The sequence below is a fragment of the Eulemur rufifrons genome, chromosome 28, assembly GCF_041146395.1.
Source record: "Eulemur rufifrons isolate Redbay chromosome 28, OSU_ERuf_1, whole genome shotgun sequence".
In the NCBI taxonomy this organism is placed as follows: Eukaryota; Metazoa; Chordata; class Mammalia; order Primates; family Lemuridae; genus Eulemur; species Eulemur rufifrons.
Window position 1 is genome coordinate 37,786,736 of NC_091010.1, and position 21,228 is coordinate 37,807,963.

General features: G+C 37.8%; 1 non-coding gene across 1 annotated transcript; it reads right to left on the minus strand.

The window, feature by feature from the left end:
- Positions 1-12,701: 12,701 nt before the first annotated feature.
- LOC138376742 (small nucleolar RNA SNORD74) lies at positions 12,702-12,777 on the minus strand. Its single transcript, XR_011231718.1, has one exon. It is a non-coding gene; the product is annotated as a small nucleolar RNA SNORD74 (small nucleolar RNA).
- Between the last annotated feature and the right edge of the window lie 8,451 nt (positions 12,778-21,228).

A 21,228-nucleotide genomic window follows, 5' to 3' on the forward strand; every position in this document is an offset into this window, starting at 1 on the left:
GAAATGAGATCTAAATTTTTAATCCTTGTTACCCATAAGGAAGGGAAATGTATTTAAATTTCACAAATGCATAAGAAAATTACCGAACTTCTTAGTTCTTAGTTTTATTCAGTATTTCCATGCAAATATCATTGGTGAGAAAGCCCAACATTATACATAACTATCTTTCACAAGGAAACAAGTGGTCAAGTAATTAATTAACTAATACTTTGTTTACTGGGAATAGCCATCATAATTCACATGAATAAGGATTATTCATGAATAAGAATTATTCATGTGATTATTAGGATTATTAGTACTGTATATTATTACATGAATGTTCAAAAGGAAAAATAACTTTCAGTCTTTGGTAAAAGAATAGGTAGGTATAAGGTAAAATTTCCCTTATGCCAGACTTAGCAGATGCTATTTAACGTGCTTAGCTGTCCTTGGAGAAGACTGAAGCCATTGTTTCTATAAAAATCCAATAAGGTTAAAACAAAAATATCACTTTGAACATGATGACTGAGGGTAAAATTTTGGGTAGGAGGCACTGGAAAGCTTCAAGCAACTTGAATCTTTCTCCAAAAAGTTAAACACAGTTCTACCCAAAAAAACCAGAAGACATTTCAAATTCATAGGAATTCTGTGAAGTCAGCTCACCTACCTGGAGACCAAAGTAAAGAAGCACCAAGAGAAAGGAAGCTGAGGTAAGAGGAGAAAAGAAAGCAGGAGGAAAAGAAGTGTGGAAAGAGCCCTAACTAAATCTGAGTGTGAGAAAGAGACAGGAATGTAATATTGTTTTGAGCTGGCAGGATGTGTCAGACACTGTAGTGGGCATTTCACAAGCCTGATCCCACCCCCGCTGAAGGTGAAATTTTTATCTCATGGTAAGCAAAAAAATGGAAAGTCATTGTACTTAAATTATCTAGGTCTCTCTCACAACTAGTGAGCAGGGAACTGGATTTGAACCCAGGGCGGTCTGTGATTTCTATTATACCATGCAGACCACCCCTTAAACAGAATCAAATTTACAAAGCAAACAAAACAACAAAAGGCTAAAACAACTCACAGGTCATTGGAGTCATGCCAATATTCTTTATTACTAACAGAGGAAAAGCAAACTTTAGTGCAAGGTATAAATCCAGCAAAATGAACAGCAAAGAAGAGAAATAATTAAAAATTATTCAAGTTATAAAAGAGGAAATAACTCTATGCATCTTGCAACATACTAGACAGGTAAGATGTTGACACGTTTTTATATCAAGACTCAGAATGAGAGCTCTTTGACGTGCTAGTTTGGTGTAAAATCCGTTAAATAAACTTGTACTTTATTTTTATTTGAACTAGGATGCCTAGACCGTTTAAGATGATTGGTTCTCAGTTAAGCAGCCAACCAGCCATCTAACAAGTATGTATTGCATGCCTACTGTTTCAGATTGGAATTACAGTAGTATAGAAGTCAGAAAACGCCATAGATTTTACCTTTTAGAGTGGGGAAAGAGATTTCATACAGGAGGAACAAGTGGGACAGCTTTCTGGTAGAAACAAACATAGTCATTTAGGAAATGGTAAGAAAAGAAAGGCGAGGGCAGAGGTGATGGGACAATGGTGAAATTCTTAGGAAGCTACTTTTTGCATCTGGTCCAGAGATTTTTAGCTGTCATCAGTGGGAGAGACAGGCTTTAGTGGTTTTATTCCACCTTGGCTGAAACCAGAAGTTCCCCTGCCTACTTCTCTAAAATTTATCTTTCACCAAGATTTTTGGTCTCAGGACTCCTTTATACTCTTGAAATTTATCGAAGACCTCAAAGAGCTTTTGTTATTGTTATTTGCCATACAAGAAATGTAAACTGAAACGTTATTATCTGATAAATAATTTTAAAATAACAATAACAAACTCATTACATGTTAACATGAATAGCAAGGCTCACGCCTGTAATCCTAACACTTTGGGAGGCCGAGGCGGGAGGATTGCTTGAGGCCAGGAGTTCTAGACTAGCTTGAGCAAGAGCGAAACCCCGTCTCTACAAAAAAAATAGAATAATTAGACGGGTGTGGTGGCATGCACCTGTAGTCCCAGCTACTTGGGAGGCTGAGGCAGGAGGATTTCTTGAGCTCAGGAGTTTGAGGTCGCAGTGAGCTATGATGATAACCACTGTGTTCTAGACTTGGCGACAGAGCAAAACTCTGTTTTAAAAACAAAACAAAACAAAAACAAAAAGAACAAACCCATAAATAACATTTTAGTGAAAATAGCTGTATTTTCCAAAGCAAAAATTTTAGTGATAAAAGGTAGTTTTTTAGGGTTTTTTTTTTTTTTTACATTTTTTTCTTGAATGGTTGGCCTAACAGAAAACAGCTGGATTTTTTTTTTTTTTTTATTTCAGAGTATTACAGAGTATTACAGCGGTATGAAGGCTTTGGTTACATAAATTGCCTTTGCACCCCCTAAGTCAGAGCTACAAGTGTGCCCGTCCCCCAGGCAGTGCACACCTGCATGCTTTAGGTGTGAATTTACCCATCCCCTTCTCCCCACTCCCACCTGCCTGACACCCTGTGACTGTTACTGACATGTACTCACTATTAAACTGGTACTAATCAAACAGCTGGATTTTCATATATGCTTCTGCATGTGATCTGTTGTGATCTGTTGTTTTGGTTATAGTATATGAAGAAAATACGGTCTCACACAGATATGTAACTAGAAAAAGGTGCTATTTTAAGAGCCTTTGCAGATAACTATAGATATTATTATTTGACACTACCCAACGGATCATGTTGTAATTTTTTAAAGGTTAGTTGCACTATGGAATTGAAAACTCTCAATGAAATTTTTGTACTGTGTTTCATTCAAACCCATTGGTTTTTCTTATTCTTTGAATAAGTCTTTTACCCCTGCATGATTTTGTGACATCAACCGGGGATTCTTTGGAAAATATTGGTTCACTGAGTTTTGCAGATCTTCCCAATGTTGACACATTTCAGTTATACAAAGCAAAAAAGAAAAATCATGTTTGTTAATATCACCACTGAGCTCACCGGAATATTCTTTAAATATTGGGAAGGTGTCAAGTTCATGCTGGCAGGTACAATATTTTAAAAATGTTAATTTTCACTTAAAACCTTGAATTTTATGACTGATAACAAATAATGTTAATTGCTTTCCTGAAAGGGTCTCAGCATCCCATAGAGGCCCTGGCCACACCTTAAGGATCACTGGTGTAGGAGGTTTGATTAGAGAGAAGTGAGTAAGAGAACATTTACCTTTTAAAAGGCCCAAACATATTAATTTTCTGAGTGCTGAAGGAATTTAAAAAATGAGGCCTCAGAATCACTAGCGGTAATCTCTGACAAATTAAGAAAAACAGGACAGAGTTCAGACATTCAGAAATGAGAAAATATTGCCTTAACTCTCCAGAGGGATGGATTCTGGGTAATGAAGGCCAGTATGTTTAACACTGATTCCCAGAAAAAGTCTTTAATATATTTTGTAGTAGGTAGTTTAAGAATATTAGACAATAATTCAGTGATTACTGGATGTCAGTGGGGGCTAGGTAGGTCATCTCAAATTTCATTTTTCCTTTTTGATCATCAACACAATGCTTTACATGATGCACATACTAAAATGTTTGAGTAACCATATAAAACAGTTGAATGATAATCTGTATAGTGTATTGCTTATACACACTGCACAAATTTCATCTGAATAAAAACCAATTGTAGACTACCAATTCTGCGGCATGCAAAATGTGCCAGGCAAAGGGCAGGTCTGAGAGGCACAAATGAGGAAAACTAAAAGAATTTGCCTTGAGAACATAGTGCAAGGGTATTTGTAAGCGTCATAAAATATTCTGAGCCCACCTTGTGAGAGAAGGTAGCACTGGATCATGGGAAGCGCGTAGCTCAAAGAGTGGAGAACAGGAGTGCTCATCCTGCTTTCACTGTCAAACTAACAGATTAAGTTACTTCGTTTCTAGGCCTGTGCTTTATATCTGTAAGATTTGAAAGGCTAGATAAGGTCTTCTGTAAGGATGGAGTTGTACTCTCTCACTCAAGGAACATAACTATAACTTAAGAGTGGAATTTAGAGAGACCAAGTTTACTTCATGATGAGTAACTTTCTGGCCCTGTGCCTTCTGACACTGTAGCCACTAACCACGTGTGGCCACAGAGCGCTGGAAAGTGACATTTGCTGTAAGTGTAAATTACAAACCAGATTTTGAAGACTTAGTATGAAAAGAAGAAGGCAAAATCTCTTGATAATAATTTTTATATTGATTATATGTTGAAATAAAAGCATTTTAGATATATTGGATTAAATTAATAGATTTTAAAATTCATTTCACCTGATTCCTTTTACTTTTAAAAATATATGGCCACTGGAAAATTTAAAAATACTTAGATGGCTTGCATTATATTTCTATTGGACAGGGCTATTCTAGCTAATAGGGTTTCCAAGAAAAGAAAAATAACTTGAAGAGGAACCTAGCCTTACTTTTGATTTTACGTTTTGGGGAACACAAGCAGAGGCTGGGTCACAGTCTGACAAGAGAGCCTTACAAAAGACTCTGCTTGGTATGCATGTGGTCTATGTTTGTATTCTCCACCTGTGCTCAGAGGAAGGCTAGGGCTCTTTGTTAGTTCACTTGTGTTGCTATAAAGAAAATATACCTACATGATTAGTGCGATGCGCACTGTCTGGGGAATGCACACGCTAGAAGCTCTGACTCGGGAGGGATGGGCGGGACATGGGCAATATATATAACCTGAACTTTTGTACCCCCATAATAAGCTGAAATAAATAATATATATATATATATATATATATGAAAATGCCTGAGGCTAAGAAATTTATAAAGAAAAGATTTTTATTTAGCTCATAGTTCTACAGACTGTACAGGAAGCACTAGCGCCAGCATCTGCTTCTGGTGAGGGCTTCAGGAAGCTTCCAATCAGGGCAGAAGACGAGCAGGTGTATCACATGGCAGGAGAAGGAGCAAAGAGGGAGGAGGTGGTGCCAGGATCTTTTAAACAACCAGCTCTCGAGTGAACTAATAGAGAACTCACTCCTTATCGCAGAGAGGGCACCAAGCCATTCATGAGGGATCTGCCCCCGTGCCCCAGACACCTCCCACTTGGCCTCACCTCCAACACTGGGGACCCAATTTCAACGGAGATTTGGAGGGGCCAAACATCCCCTCTCAGGCCCTGCCAACACTGCTCCCTGCTTTGTCAACGGTGGTGGCGAGTGGAGGACAAAAAGGGATGCTGGTGTTGGGCAATGGGGTAACTGATCAGTATGCGTTCACTGAATAAATGACTGAGTGTACAAAATATATGCATGTATTTCAGGTAAAATGGATGATGGTTTAGGGTTCAGGTTTAGGGTCAGGCCGCCAGTTTGATTCTCAGTGCCAGTGCTTACTAGCTCTGTGACCTCACTTACCTGCTCTTGTGCCTCAGTTTCTTGATCTGTAAAATGTAGGGTTTGCATGACTGGTTTTGAATACAGTAAAGTATATTTCCCTAGAAATATGGCTTGGTACTAGACATATTTGGTAATGCTATTGCATAAATCACGTCTTTCAAGACAAAACTACACACAACAAAAAACTCTTTATAAAATACCTTGCCTATAAACAGGTTGTTAAACACGTTCTCACTCCCTTGCCTTCCGTCACCACCTGTGCAGCATGTTTTTGAAGCAGTTCTACAATACTTATGACTAAAGCAGATTTGCACACTGCCCAGACCCCCTTAGCAACTTGATCTTATGGTAGGAGAACCATTTGTGGAACTGGAAACTTCATATTCAATAAGGACCTTGTAGGTGCAAAGTGATTCAAGGTGCTCTCTCTCTACTTCTGCCTTTTCCCATCCAAACAGGACCCTGCCATCTGGCAGCATGGGAAGGGGAAGTGTTTAGCCCATACACCTGCTATCTGACTCTCAGGATTCTAAAACTTAGAGCTGAATGGTGAGTTGGGATTATTTTTGCAACCCGGCACTACTTGGCAGCCTATTACACTCCTCAGGCCAGCGCTCTCCCAGTCCCCAGATCTTCACCACCCTGCTCACTTCATCCCTCTCACCCTCTCTATTCTCTCTCTCAGCACCTACTCTTGCCTTCTACTGAATTGAAAAAATTAAGGCTATCATACTGCATGGCATGGCCTGCTTCAACATCTTGTCCTTATCTCTATTATCAACCAATCCTCTACCTCCCAATTAGCTAGGACTACAGACTTCCACCACCACACCTGGCTAATTTATTTTATTTTACCTTTTGTAGAGTCAGGGTCTTGCTATTTTGCTCAGGCTGGTCTTGAACTCCTGGCTCAAGCGATGCTCCCTCCTTTGCCTCCCAAAGTGCTAGGATTACAGGCATGAGCCACCGCACTCAGTCTCTCCCTCTCATTTTAGAGGAAAAAGTATTTCCCTTCTTGTTTAAGGCTAACTTTTCTACTGTACTCTTATTTCTTTCTTTCCCAAGACAAACATATTTTATTGGGTTATCTCTCTCTTCTTATTTTTAACATTTTGTTCTCTTTTGGATCATTTTCTGGAGTTGAAAAATATTCTTAAATCCCTCCATATTTTTCAAAATAAAGAAAGTAGAAAGCCTTCTCTAACTTGTATTCTGATTAATTATCAGTCTCTCTCTTTTTAAAATCAAGTTCAAAAAGGAAAATCTACCCTTGTCTCTACTTCCTCACAACTCATTCATTTATTTTTCCATTCATAATATTTACCATTTTAACTTAGTTACAAATGCACATTCAAAATCACATGTAAAATAATGTCAATTTGGAAACATTCTATACCTCCTCAAAATATCAATCAAATTTAATGGTAGAATATACAAATTTTCAGATATTTAGGGATTCAAAAACTTTATCTCCCATGCAAGCTTTCTTAGAAAGATACGGGAGAATATGTTCCTCCCAAGACTAGGGCATGATATCAGGAAAAGGTCATAAAGAGGAGCAAAAGGAAGCCCTAGGTTACATAGCAGGCATAGAGAAAAACCAGTCCTGATCACAGCAGGAGCATGGAGTCCTCAAGAAGAAAAATTGCCAGGAGGAAAAATATGAAACCAACATACTTGTGTGTATGTAAAAGGTTATTGATAGGTAGGTGACAGGGATATTGGAGGATTTGGGGGAAAATGTTAGTGGTACATTGAAAATCAAACAATTAAAAATATCAACTTTTATTTGTTTGATTTTCAATGTACCACTCCAGTTTCAACTCTAGGAAAAATGAAGGTGTTAAACAAGACTTGATGTATGGAAGCTAAGTCCTCATCCACCATAATGGGAAGTCAATAGCTAATACCGTAAACCTAAAATTGATGAATCAAGAGATAAAAGCATAATGTTTAGCTAAAAATATGACAGAAAATATCAGAGAAAACAAGAATAGTTAAGAATGGATTTGAGAGATTGCCTCTGGAGAGTAAGGCTGGAGTACAGAACTGGGTGGAAGTAAGGATTATTTTTTGTTATGAATTTTTTAGTATTACTAGGGGTTTTAAATTATGTGCATTAAATTATTTTAATAAAAATAATTAAAACTTAGATATAAGATTTTTATGTCAGTGTTCTCTCTGATTCTGACCTTCTCTGTCTTCCCTTCGTCTACACCAACATCCTGCCTAGGTGATTTTTTCTACTCAGGTTAGTAACTGCTGTTATTATTACTTTGTAACTAATATCTGGCCACCCTCCCAAAGTCTCTGTTTTCCCTGTAGCCCACTCAGGTGGATGCTGATTTTACCTTTCCATTTCAGATAGCTCAAGATTTGGTTGGGGCGGGGTGATAGGATAGGTATGGAGCTTGCTCTTCATTATCACTTCCAAATAATTCACCCCTCTCTTGTCCTAAAGAAAACCACATCTCTGAAGCTTATTAGAGGCCATTGGACTTCACAATCCAATACTCCATGTTGCAATTTCTTGGTTATCTGCTCCTCTTCACAGATGACTTTAGCCTCTGGTTCACTGTTTTCCTACCCACCTCTTAATCCTGTTATGATTCCTGGTAGATTATCTATCCAACACCTTGGACCCATAGTTCCGTGACCCAATCACTTCCATTGATACTTTCCTTTCCGCCACCTCAACCACCAGGTCCCACTATCATAGGCTTGATTCTGCCATTTCCAATTATCAATTGTCTCCCAAACTTCTGTTTTTTGAGCATCTTCCTCTCTGTCACCTCAAATAATAAATAGCTCCAAGTCTTTTAATATGTTAAAAGATGTAAAAGAAAACATAAAAATAATGAGGAGAGATATGGAAGAGATAAAAAAGATGCAAATAGAAGTTATAGAGCTGAAAAATATAATATCTGAAACAAAAGTGTACTGGAGGAGATTAACAGCAATGTAGACACTGCAGATGAAAGGTTAGGGAACTCAAGAGCATAGCAATTGATATTATCTAAAATAAAGCAAAGTGGAAAAAGTCTGAAAGCAAAAATGACTAGAGCGTCAGTGAGTTGTGGGGCAATGTCAAGATGCAGGATTGGTGTCACATAGCAAGAAGAGTAGGGAGAGCTGAAAAAATACTCAAAGAAATAATGGCTGTAAAACTTCTAAATTTGATGAAAATTATAAGCCCATGGATCAAGAAGCTCAATGAACCTCAGGAAGAATAAACATAAAGAAAACCACAAAAGGTACATCACAATCAAATTGCTGAAAATCAGTAACAAAGAGAAAAATCTTAAAAAAAAAAAAAAAGGCAGAGTGAGTGTGTGTGTGTCTGTGTGTCGGATGAGGGGGATGTGACGCTGTCTTAGTCCATTTTGTGATGCTATCACAGAATACCTGAGACTGTGTAATTTTTAAAGAGCAAAATTTTATTTCTTACAGTTCTGGAAGCAGGAAGTCTAAGATCCAGGCACCAGCAGGTTTGGTTTCTGCTAAGGGTCCAGTCTCCACTTCCAAGGTGGCTCCTTAAATGCTGCATCCTACAGAGCAGAGGAACACTGTTCCTTACTTGGCAGAGAGTTGAAGAGTCAAGAGAGCCCACTCCCGGTATCCCTTTCAGTAAGGCATTAAGCCCACTCATGGAGGTATGGATCCCTCATGGCCTAATCACCTCTTAAAGGCCCCGCCCACCAATACCATTACACTGGCAATTAAATTTCAACATGAATTTTGAAGGGGACAAACATTCAAAACACAGCAGATACTTTTACAGAAAAACAAAGGTAAGTGTGACAACGGGCTTCTTCTTATATATGCAGTAGGCTGCATGACAATGGCATGATATCATTAACGAGCTGAAAAAACAAAGGTCAACCTAATGATCTAAATCCAGTGAAAATATCTCTCAAAAATGAAGGTGAATAAAGACAATTTCAGAACAAAGAAAACTGAAAAAAATCCGTTGCCAGTAAACCTGCAGAAGGAAAATGATATCATATTTGGATCTACACAAAGGAATAAGGAACACCAGAAATAGGAAGATTATAGGCAAACATTAAAAAAAAAAAAACTCATGTTTTAGCCTATTTAAGCGTAATTGTATTAGTTAAGATTTTCCAGAGAAAAAATACAATTTTCCAGACCCAACTGGATGTGTATGTATGTAAAGATAGATAGATACAGATTTATTTTAAGGAATTGACTCACACAATTGTGGAGGCATAGTAAATCCAAAATCTGCAGAGCAAGCTGGCAGGCTAGAGACCCAGTGGACAGTTGCAATTCTAGTCTAAAGGTAGAAGCTGGAGTCCCAGGAGAGCCAGTGGTGGAATTTCAGTCCAAGGCTGAAGACATGAGAACCAGGAGGGCTGATGGCATGAGTTCAGTTCAAGGTCAGGAGAAGATCACTGTTCCAGTTTGAAAACAGTCAGGCAGAGACTGAATTCCCCCTTACCACCCTCTCCCCTTTATTCTATTCAGGCCTCCAACAAGTTGGATGAGGCCCACCCACGATGGGGAGGACATCTGCTTTACTCGGTCTACCTATTCAAATGTTAATCTCATCCAGAAACACCCTCACAGACCTCTCAGAATAATTTTTTTTTTTTTTTTTTTCTGAGACAGGCTCTTGCTCTATTGCACCAGCTAGAGTACAATGTCATCATCACAGCTCACTGCAACCTTAAACTCCTGAGCTTAAGCGATCCTACTGCTTTGGTCCAGAGTAGCTGGGACTTACAAGTGCGCACCACTGTGCCTGGCTAATTTTTCTATAATACTTTTTTTGTGGAGACTGGGTCTCACTCTTGCTCAGGCTGGACTAGAATAAATATTTAACTAAATAAACATCTGGGCCCCTCATGGCCCAGTCAAGTTGACACATAAAATTAACAGTCACAGGCAGTCTGCTGGCACAATTCCTTCTTGCCCAGGGGAAGTTAGTCTTTGTTCTAGTAAGGTCTTCAACTGACTGGATGAAGCCCACTCACACTAAGGTAGGTAATCTGCTTAATGTCCTTGTTGACAATGTATAACTGAATCAATACAGGACCAGGTGGTACTACCCAGCATACGTTAAAACATAAGCCCTTTTTAGGTTGTGAATTTGAAAAGATCTATTTTCAATATATAATACTATATTTTAATACTTTTCACAGGAATGTTTAGATATGAGTTAAGGACATTTAGGAGAACCAAGAAACCTTGTCACAAGGTTTCCCACATCGTGGGAAAGATGGTAGCTTATGTATAGGTTTTTGAAGCTTTTCCCAGAATTGGAAATGGCCAAGAGACATTAAAAAAACAAAAAAACAAAATACCCCCAACTAATTTGTTTTGAAACCAGGGAATGGTGCCAATCACATTCCACAAAATTCAAAGAATTTCTATTAGATATGGTGCAATGAGACCAGGCTGAAGTGACAGAGAAGAAAGGAAAGCCTGGAAACCCTACTGGAATCCCTTAATTTAAAGAGAGAAGGGTTAAGACCGGGTAGGAGATGTGGCTATGGACGTATGACACACAGCTTCTAACAACAAATAAGTTGGGGATTTTCTTTGATCTGTCTTCTCAGTAACTTAGGGCTTCACATCAAGGCAGATGAGGACTTTCCCAAATAGAAGTAGTATCAGCGCTCACTTTCCCACCAAGAGAATGGGAAACTGTTCCCAATGGGTGGATGTACCAGGAGTGGTTATCCAGTAGCAAACTGGACATGGAAAACTGCCTTCCTATGAGAGAGGATAAAATATGGAGTTAAATAACAAAGACAAATTCCCTCAAGCTCTCCTGATCCTGGCTAGGTCTGACCTCAGTTCTCTCCAATCTTCTTTAGATTTCTTTTGGAATGGTTTTGAGAAAAATACACCATCAGCCCTTCAGCTGGATGTAAGAGGAGGTTTGAAGTGGTGCCCGGGATCAGTGAGGAGGCTCAGAACCCATCCACGCTCTTTGGGGTAAATATCAGGTCTGGTGTTGACCACCATCTTTCTAAATAGTATGTCAATACTCTATTTTTTTAATTTTAGAAATTATATTGACTTCCTATTTTGGTAGATGCTTGTTTAGCACGCATGTCTCCCAACTTATGCCTTTTTAGTCCTCTGGTATTGTCACTTCACAGTTTTTAGTGAAATCACTATTAAATATTTACATTGCTGGACTAAACAGATATCGCACTCTGCTTTGCCAAGTAGGTGCCAATCGTTTCCTTTCTCATTAAACTTTTTGTTTCCCTTAGTTAGTAATTTTCTGATTTAAATTTTCATTTGTTCATTTCCTTGTACCTTATACTATTTGCTAATTTTTCTTCTTCCTTTCAGTATAATGTTCCACATGGTCAAATCTGGCAGGAATCTATCCATTCCATTTCTTTTCCTGAACACATTTCTTTGATTTTCTCTGGTTATCCCCTAAACTCACTATCCTGATGTCATCCTGGGACTCCCCTTTGCTTTTCTGCTGTGCTAGATTCCCTATTTCCTGGCTACCGTATCTTTTTCTTTCTTGCTTTAATCCCTATTTTAGTGATGCTTGTAATTCTGGAGCTTCCTGAGAAAAGAAACAGAGAAAATGATTTTTTTTTTTTTTTTGAGATTTTGTATGTCTGAAAAGATCTTTTTTCCATTCTCATACCTGTTTGAGTTAAGGTATTGACTTCTAGGTCAATAGGTAAACGTTAGGTATTGACTTCTAGGTTTATCCCCTCAGAATTTAGAAGACTTGTGCAATTTGTCTTCTTTAAATTTCTTTAGAAAATACTTAAATTAGCAAACATTATGTACCAGACACTGTTCTGAATATTTCACAAATATGAACTCACCTAATCCTCATCATAACGCCATGACGTAGGTACCATAATTAATGCCATTTTTTCCCCATGAGGCATCGACTGCAAGGTCACGTTGCTGGTGGGCAATAGAGTCAGGATTCAAACCCAGGTAGCTGGGCTCCCAGCCTTCACACCACGCTGCCGCCTCTGATGTACCTGTTGTAAAGTCAGATGGCATTTGGATATCTGTTCCTTTTATGGGACTTGGTTTTTCCCTCTGGAAGCTTTTGGGGACTTCTTTTTATTTTTGATATCCTAAAATTTTATGATCATGTGTCCTAGGGATCTTTTAAAATGAATTTTGGGTAATAGATAGACCCTTTTAATTTATAGTTTTGTGCCCTTTATTCCTGGGAATTAAGTGTGGTGTGTGTGTGTATAAAATAATTTCTCTCCCACTATTTTCTCTGTTCTCCTTCTCTGTAGCTCTTCTTCTGGATTGATATCTTTTTTTCCTTCCATCAGAGCCATTGGCATTTATCCACATTCACACATCCCTACCAACATAGGCTTTATCAGGGGCTGTATTGACACTTTAATTGCAAAAAATCTTTTCTCTCCTTGTTCTACTTTCTGGGGAGAGAGGGTCTTCTTGATTTTATCTTTCAATTCTTCTATTGATTTTTTTAGAAGGCCTTATAGCTATATGTTCATTTCCAGGATCTCTTTCGTGTTTTCTGAATTTTTTTTAAGGTGGTTTCCTGTTGTTGATTTATAGATACCATATATTCTTTTGATTCTAAGGGGTGTAATTACAGTTTTTTAGATTTCAAGATTTCTTCTGCTTTTCCACCCTTAATTCTCTTCAAGTTCTTCTTTACAGTTTGTTTGTACCTCTATTTTTATATTAGTAAAAATGTTCCGGAGATGCTTGGTTGTCCATTCGTACTGCAAAGCAAGAGATCCAAAATCTCAAGGCTCCATTTTTAGTTGTACTTCTCCATTTATAATATAGAACAACTGTACTTTCTGTGTCTTTTCAGGGTTTGGCAGAGTAAATGGACTTTCTTCTCATTTGTATCTCTCACTGCAAGCACTTAAATTTCACTTTCTACTGTTCCTATAGGTAATTACTATTCTTCATTCTTTCCACCTTCATATTTTTGTGGTTTACAAATGTCTCCAGCATTCATTAAAGTTGGAATTTGTGTTCCTGTTCTCATTTTCCTTCTTGTTTGAAGATTTCTGAGAGAAAAAGTATGCAGAAATATCTTGACTTTGCCATTTTATTTTATCTTTTTAAGACAGAGTCTCACTCTGTTGCCCGGGCTAGAGTGCCATGGTGTCAGCCTAGCTCACAGCAACCTCAAACTCCTGGGCTCAAGGGATCCTCCTGCCTCAGCCTCCCAAATAGCTGAGACTACAGGTGCACGACACCACGCCCAGCTAATTTTTCTATTTTTAGTAGAGACGGGGTCTCGCTCTTGCTCAGGCTGGTCTTGAACTCCTGAGCTCAAGCGATCCTCCCACCTTGGCCACCCAGAATGTTAGGATTACAGGCGTGAGCCACTGAGCCTGGCCCACTTTGCCATTTTAAATGAAAGTCCATCACTCCTTCTTCTTGAAACCCCTTCCTTTCTTGGCTTCTGTGACTCCACCGTTTTTAGGTTCTCCTCTCACCTCTTTCTTCTCTACGACACGTCTAAATGTTGGAGTTCCTTGGGCTGTGGTGTTTGGCTACCTACTAATCTTCTAAACTTTTGCTCAAGGTGTTCCAATCCATTTACAGTACGATAAACACCTTCTGTATCCTGATGACTCCCAAATTTATATTTCCATTCTCTTTTTCTGCATAGAGTCTCCATCTTTTCTATTTTTCATATTATTTCAAACTTAACATGTCCAAACCTTAACCCTTGATTTTCAGCCCTAAACCTGTTCTTCTCTCATCTGTCACATCTCAGTAAATAGCAGCACTATTCTCCTAGCTCCTCAGGCCAAAAGCCTCCTAATGTTTTCCACTTGTTTAACAACCCCTTCCCCATTACATTTAATACAATCTATTTAATCCAAGATTCTTATTCCAAAATATAACTTCAATCTTTCTACTTTAATCGAAACTACTGTCATTTCTCATTTGGATTACTGACATAGCTTCCTAACAGGCCTCTGCTTCTACTTTTTTCTTTCCACACCATTCCTGAGATCACAGTCCCGGTGAACTTGAAGCATCAATCAGGCCATATGAGTCCTTTTCCCTAAAGATCCTAGTAACTTCTCATAGCATTTCCAAGCATATCTAAACTCATACAAGACAGGGAATGACCTGGTTTTTACCAACCTCTTTAACTGTATCTCCTACAGAGTGATTAGAGTGGAGAGGAACAAGAGTGATTCTGGCCTCAGGGCTTTTGCATGTCTGGGTATTTTTCATCTCATTCACTTGTACACACTTTCTTTCCAGGGATTGCTAATTTTTATCCTTTAAATGTTATCTTAAACATTACTTCTCAAGAGGTCTAGTGAATCACCCAAACGAATGAGATTCCCCAGCATATTCTATCTCATAGAAGCCCATTCTTTTTCTTCAATAACGTTCCCCAGTGCACACTGGATATTTCTTTGGTTACTTGTTTATATTTCTTTCACACTAGAATTTGAAAGTGCAAGCTAGTGCTAAGATTTTTTTCTTTTCACCATTATCCTCTCAGTGGCTGCCCTATGGAGACCCTCAATAGATATATATTTTAAATTAAATGACTGATTTCAAAAATAAGTAAACAGCAGTGAAACAAAACACAAACAAAAATGGGATATATGAAAAAACTTCTGCCACATAAAAGCAGAGCATTATCATAGCATTTCAAAACCAAAGGCTGAACATACTCTAGGGAAGATAATTGCATTTTAGGGAGCATTTACTTGGCAATTTCAGGATCCCTAAATAAATTGAGATCTCTTTGAATAAGAGATGAAAGATGTTATATAGTAAAACAACAGAATGAGAATAAAAGAAAAATGTAAGGGGATAAGTAAGACCGTAATAGACATTATGATGGCATAAGAGGCAATGAAGAGTGGAATCACCATTGCAGAGAATCAAACCAGTTAAGCAAAAGGTGAGTATAAAAAGCTCTTTAAGAACAAAAGGTGGCCGGGTTCGGTGACTCACACCTGTAATCCTAGCACTTTTAGAGCCCGAAGTAGGAGGATTGCCTGAGATCAGGAGTCTGAGCCCAGCCTGCAGAAGAGTGAGACCCTGTCTCTACAAAAAATAGAAAAAATTAGCCAAGCATGGTGGCCTGTAGTCCCAGCTACTCAGGAGACTGGGGCAGGAGGATTGCTTGAGCCCAGGAGTTTGAGGTTGATGCCACTGCACTCTAGCCAGGGCAAAAGAGGGAGACTCTGTTTCAAAGAAAAAAAATAAACGGAGAAAAAGAAAACAAACAAAAAAAAACCAAACAAACAAAAAAAAGAAAAGGACAGATTAGAAAATTAGAAGGAATAAATGGATACAGGAGACAAATAATAATGACACAACATGGATAATTGGTGATCTTGAAAAGGAGAGAACAAATGGAGCAAAAATGTTTCTGATCAAAAGAACGATCCAGATATGTCTGTGCATGACGTCAAATTATGGACAAAATTAGTAACACCTAGAAATATCTTGGTGACTTTTTGACTTTAAAGTTTTATGGGATTAGTTATTGATACTTTGCCTAGAAAATTCTTCCTTATCACTGGAATGTAAGCTTCATGAAGGCAGGAGGATTCGTCTCCATTACTTCCCACGATTCCCTCCGCACCTGGTACAATCGCAGGTACTCAATACATACACACCAAAGTCATCATGCAAACTCCAGCTCAGTTGCTGTCCACCCAGACAATTTGTCATTCACGAAGCAAAATTATGTTATTTTTGGCCATTTGAGAATTCAAGATGTATACTACAGCATACACCCATTCTGAGCAAAGTAACTCTAGTCAACCAAAAGTTTAAATATAAATAAATAAAACCTCCTGAAGAGGTAAATCATGGTGTGGAAGGACTAGTCATGGTATTAAGCCTTAAAACCATTAAATTTAGAACAAGGCACATAAAACTGTGATAAATATGGTTACGTAATAGATTGCAAAAACCACGTTATTGAGAAAGATGATTTATTGTGCAAAAAGTGATATGTATTATAAATATATACATATTTACTATATGTATTCTATATATGTATGTATAATATATGGATGTATATACATATATATACTGTATTATATATTTATATATTCATAGTACATATCACTTTTTAGATAATGAATAGTGCATATATATTTATAGTACATAATATATTTATATATGTTACATATATATATAAAATAAAATATTAACATTAACAATAATATGCTGAGACAAAAGTCCCGATTCTTACTACCCCCAACTGACTAGAAAGCAGACAGGAGGGAGGTGATATAAGGGAATATATTTCACAGGAGACATCAGTAATGTTCCTATCACTGTTCACTTGTGATATGTGTTGAGAATATTGAAGAGAAGCAGGATTTAAGCAGTTTTTAAAAAAGATAATCACTGGTAGAACCAAATCATCCTAAATTACTATTGGAGGAAAAAAAATCAGAGAAACAGATAAAAGTTAGAAAATGGTAATAAAACATTTAAAAACATATAACATATGACATAAATAGGACCAAGTGTATGTTACTTAAAAAAATGAAAATGGGATACAATCAGCTATTAAAGGAAAAAAAGGATCAGGTTATGTGAACAAACAAAATCTAATAAGATGCTATCTAGGCGAGACATCTAAAATGAGGTAAAAATGAAAGTTTAATCAGTATTTGTGGATTCAGCAAATCAATGAATCAAATTACTGAGTGTCTACCATGTGACAGACATTGTTCTAAATGCTGGGTTAAAAATGTAAGAATTAACAAGAGCAGGTCATGCAAATACAAACAAAAATAAATAAGGAGGCCTAATTTCAAAACAAAAATGTTTTATGTTCTTATAAAAATTAACAAATAGGACAAACAGGATTACTGTCCTATTGTTAACATATATAAACCTCAGTAAACACATAACTGTAGGGAAATTATATACACCGAACAACATAATGTAAAATCTATTTGTAATGTGTGAAAAAAAGATCTGCGGTGCAGGAACATTAGAATATTCCTTTGGGTCCTTAACTAACCAAAGAGACAAAGGTATATGTGATTATCGAGAAATTGAATATAATTAATGAGATTTATTTGAATATATAACACATTTTATTCTTTGCCAAAACCCCTTCTTTTTAACATTTTATGTTCATAAATAAATATATTTTATTTTTATCTATATCTTTTATCTATATGAGTAAGTAAATATATTCATACAGATAAAAATGAAGCAAGGTGAAAGCTGCAATATTAATAGTGTTTTTTTATGGGTAGTGGTATTTCTAATTATTAATAGTTTTCTTTTATTTATAGGTGTTTTCTAATATTTCTACAGTGAAGATGTATTGCTTGTATAATTAGAAAAAGGTAAAGGGGTGAGCAAGCCAGTATATACTAGATGATATGGTTGGAGAGATGGACTGTCCTAAGAGAGAGGTGATGAGTATGAAGGAGGAAGTGTGTACACAGGAAAAAAAAATAGCTTCAATGTGTTTTGGAAGCTTTAAGAAACTGCAAGAATTGAAAGAAATTTAAGAAAAATACATTATTAGTTCACGTATGGAAAACGAAGCCAAGGCAGTGCAAAACAAGAAGGAAAACTCTCATCACAGGCTGAATGTGTTCCCAAGCAGACCACAAAGTAAAGAACAGAAAGGGAAAGAGGTCTCAAAGGAATATAGATATTAAAATGAATGCGAACCCTGGGAGGGTTATGTTACTATGCTGTTGATTTTGGAAAGTGAGGAAAATTTCAAGCCTCTTGAAACGATAAAAGACACTGTGGTGTATTCAAAGGAACCCTGTGGAATTGGCATACTTGAGTTAGAATTCAAGGACTGCCATTTAACCAGCTTGTAACCTGATTGCTTAAAGGTCTCTGACCCTCATTTTGTCATCTATAAAATGGGGATAATATGCTTTTTGGATGATTGTTCTATTGAATTGTCTGAAGAAAGTATATATACATATACATACATGTGTGTACATATGTTTGAACATATGTATATATACACATAAATGAATCCTGGGAAGGTTAGGAAAAGCTTTTGAAAGCAATCAAGCTGGGTCTTAAAGAATTAATTTGGTAATGAATAGGAATTGAGTACTTACTACATACCAGGTACTGGGGACATAGAGGGAAACAATAGGAACATAGTCTCTGCCCTCATGAAGTTTACATTCCAGTGATGCATAAGAATTTTCTAGTCAAAGATGGTGTATCCCTGAGCTAGAGAATAGTGGAAGTTGCATTATATTATATATATCAAATAATTATAAAAACCTTATCCCAAATCTATCTTAATTTTCAGTAAAACCTTTAAGCACCCATGTACCTAGTATGGCAGTTTACATGCAAAAAATGTATTCATTCAACAAACCCTTGATGAGAATCTTCTGTAAACTCAGTATTCTGACAGGTCCTTTAGGGTAACATAACAGCATGTGTGTTTCTTAAGAAACTTATGCAGTAGAAAAGTTAAAACGTGTGGTAATGTCAATGATACAGTAAAAAATATTAGACTACATTGAGGACAGAAAGATTATGTTAGGCAGGGTGGCGCCATGGAAATTTCATAGAGCAGATATTGGCGTTCGAACTGGACCTTTCAGGAAAGTTAGAATCTGGATATACTAATCCCTGGACAGGAGGAAGTGTGATAAAACACACTCATGGGATATGAAAAAGAATGCAAAAAGGCCAGAGAAGAAAAATAGGTTATCAACAATCAAATAATTGGATTTGATTAGATCAATAATGATCACAACATCATTCTTTTCTTTCTACCTGATTTCAAAGATTATTGCTTGGGGCGATGATGTAGACATTAGAACTGAGTAGGTGATTACAGGGAGTTGGTAAAAATCAAATTCTTCAGTATTTATTTCTGACGGCCTGCTTGTGACCAGTATTTCTCAAAACGTGTGGGAAATTAGTACCCACAAGCTGAGTAAGATGTTCATGAGAATGTCAGAGAGCCTGTTTGTCAACCTTAATTGACAACTGATGTTTAAAAGACAATAGAGTAATTCTTAGGATTTAACGGGAACATATTGCTATTTAATGCCAGAAGAGGAAGAACTAATGTATGCAAAGGCCTGTAGAAATGAGGGATATGGACAAAATAATCCCCTTTTTGTTTCAGGAAAATGTAAAGTAGTGCCCCAGGGATTGTTGGCAAATATTATCATCTTTGAAAGCTACTGCTTAACACAAATTCTGGGAAGCTGGAGGCTTCTGGGTAATGTGAATCACAAGGAAAGAATGCCCTGTTTTGTGGCTGAAATTTTTTAATGGAATACTGGTTGATCTTAGTAAAGAAGGCCAGGGGTCAGGGTTAGTTTGGAAGAATTTTCAGCCTGTTCCTGTAGAGGCCCCGACATAGGGCCTTGACTTTGGTTTGCTTCTTTTTGGTTTACCTGATTAGAACGCTTCATGTGAACACCTGCCTATGGGAGCCACTCACATCTTTAGGGAAATGGCTTTCTTTCTCCCTGCCATATGGAATTATAAGTCTAAGTATTTTTAAGACCTAGCTTAACAGGACTCTACTCATCCTCTTAAATGAATATTTATTGAGCACGGATTGCATACATGGTTCCTGCCTTTGAGGATTTTGTTTTAGTGGTGAAATATATACATGTGTGTGTATCAGGATCCAGGCAGTAAAATGTATAAGCAATAATTAATAAACAATGATTCTAGGCCGGGCGCGGTGGCTCACGCCTGTAATCCTAGCACTCTGGGAGGCCGAGGTGGGCGGATCGTTTGAGCTCAGGAGTTCGAGACCAGCCTGAGCAAGAGCGAGACCCCACCTCTACTAAAAATAGAAAGAAATTATATGGACAGCTAAAAATATATATAGAAAAAATTAGCCGGGCATGGTGGCGCATGCCTGTAGTCCCAGCTACTTGGGAGGCTGAGACAGGAGGATTGCTTGAGCCCAGGAGTTTGAGATTGCTGTGAGCTAGGCTGACGCCACGGCACTCACTCTAGCCTGGGCAACAGAGTGAGACTCTGTCTCAAAAAAAAAAAAATAAACAATGATTCTAATGTGATCAGCAGTGAAGTAGCTCTCTACAGTAAATGCTATGGAGGTTGGTTGTCTGAACCTCTGTATGCTGGGGATGGCCTCAGAAAAAGATATTATTTGAGCCTCTTTGTGCTGAATAGGTTTATGGTAGGAAAAGGCACGGTGGAGGGTAGGGGAGGAAAGATTTGGGGGGTAAAAGCATATGCTGTAGTCAAGGAATTACAAACAGCTCTCTGGGGTTAGAGCATCCATGAATGAGAATAGTATAGGAGGTGTGGCTGGGAAGACATTGGGACTGACCAGGACCAGCCTTGAGCTTAGGATGAGGAGTCAGCCTTGGCAAGGACTGGCAAGTGTCACTGAAAGTTTCTGCCCAGATCTACACCACCTGAAAATGTGTAGAGCAAGAGACCAAGAGACGGAGGAGCATTAGGAACAGGAAAGAGGGAGAAGGGTTTAACTTGCCGGGAGCACACAGCGGGCAGGGGAGCCCAGCAATGCCAAGATGCAGCATGTATGGGACACGGTGATCTCAATGTAAATAATGAGGGCGGATAAAGGGAGTTAGGCAACCCATGGGGTGACAGTGATGGTGCCATTTATCCAGGAGGAAGAGGACATTTTGTATTTGTCTTTGTGGTTGTCTCCATAGGCTGATTTTTATTTTTGGCTATAGTTCCACAAGCTGATGGAATTTTAAATGGAAACTGTTAAATGTGCCTGAATGGTTGCAGCCGCATTGCTGATAGGGAAAGAGTAGATGGCACACCCATTAGCCAGCTTGCTTCCTAGAGGAGACATGGGTTCTGCGAGCACAGAGTAACAAGGC